Raw genomic sequence first — 1,934 nt, 5'->3', positions numbered from 1 at the left:
GACAGAACTCAATCTACAATGCAGGCACATACTACACATACACTGAATGAATGAATCATGAAACAGGGAAAGAGCCTGCCTGGGAACCATTCTACCCTCAAGTGACCAGGTCACAGCACACATGTGATTACATCTTCTCCACGAGCTTAGGATTCTGTAAAATATCTGAGTATATTATTTTATCTTGATTGTTTAAACACAGAATAGCAATTCCTTGAGTGACACAAATTGTGACAATGTATAAATTACATATGGTTTAATAATAGTTTAAGTATACCTGTACAATGAATTTACGAAGAACATCCAGCTATACCTATAGAGTGGTTTCTGATGTGACCTGCTGGTTCCTGGGCTGAACTTGCAAGTTTGGACCTTGGGCGCACTGCTGCCCAAGGTCTGAAAACCCACTACTCTAAAGTGGAAATTCAGAAAATGGCCCCATGCCATGTGTGTGCCCCTCTGCTGCACACTCTCAGACGCTCCTCTCATTTGGCTTCTAGCATTGCCTGGAGTATCTGTTGTCTTCTGACCTGTTCTGTCTTCTTTTTCATCCTATACTTATGCATCCCTGAATGGTCACTGACTTGTATCACAGGAGATAAACTTAGATAAACTCATTGCAGAATTTTTAGGCATTTCACAGGTAATCTCTCAAAAGTTAGAACTTTAACAGAGAGGAACTTTATGTCATGTTTATAGAAACGTCAACACCTGCACCTCTACTGTGCTAGCTGCTTTCGTTCCTAATTGCTATTGTACAGATCTGTGCAGTGCTGGAACTTCGGGAGTTGCAGAAAAATAAGCACCACAAGAGGAAGGAGCCATGCCTGATTTTTTTTTTTCCAACTGTATTCCCAGTTCCTGAATAGCACCTGACACATATTTGTTTTCTTACTGAGATTCCTTTCCTGCTGGGAGCCTAAGTGCTACTCACTTAGTCTTCAGCAGAATGATTGAAACTAATGTGGGGCCCTTGTGGGAGGCATTTTATGTACTTCTGTACTTCAGGCTGCCAGCTGCAAACTGCTGGGAAGATGTTCCTCCATTATTTAAAATACTTTCCTCAACATACTATTTTCTGTGTCTGGAACACTCTCACTTTTAAGACAACGACATTATCTATTGAGAGCTTCACATTCAGGCGGGACTTTCTTTAAAACATTTCAAATATGGGTTTCTCCCACATGAAACACACTAAAACATCAGTGGCCAGTGACTGGGCCAGGGAGTGGAAGAAAGAGGACTCAAACCAAGCTTTCCAACACTAAGCTCAGTGTTCTTTCCAGGAAGATATCCAAATGATTGTTTTAAAGAGACAAACAAGGGGATGAAGAATGCACAGCTTTTACAGTTCATAGACTTAAAACTGGGAGCAATGTGTCCCAGTCAGTTCATTCTATCGGTGGGGAAACCGAGGCCCCAAGATTCCCCCAGAGGGTCACAATATAGTAATGGGAAAAGAGTATTTAGAACACATCTAATAGAAATATAACACCAGCCTCAGAAGCCAGCCATATTTATACTTCTGATTTTCTAGCAGTGCCATTACAAAAAGTAGTAAGTAACAGATGAAATTAATGTTAATAATATATGTAACCAATCTAATACATCAAAAATATTATCATTTTAGCATGTAATGAATATATAAATTATTAATGGGTAGTTTTCATTCTTTTTTTCATACCAAGTCCTTGAAATCCTGTGTGTATTTTATGCTTGCAGCACACCTCAATTTAGGCTAGCCACGTTTCAAGGGTTCAGTAGCTGCATGCGGACAGTGGCTGCCCTCGTGGACGGCACAGTTCCAGGACAGCCCTTAAGCCCTAGTCTAATCTTCTTCTCAGCAACCACACCCTGTCTTTCAGACTTACACACCATCAGAACTTGCACAGTATTAATCATAAAAAGCTGGCACTTAGTTGAATTACTGCAGG

This window comes from Vicugna pacos, chromosome X (genome assembly GCF_048564905.1).
Source record: "Vicugna pacos chromosome X, VicPac4, whole genome shotgun sequence".
NCBI classification, from domain to species: Eukaryota; Metazoa; Chordata; class Mammalia; order Artiodactyla; family Camelidae; genus Vicugna; species Vicugna pacos.
Note: the sequence above shows the minus strand (reverse complement) of the source record.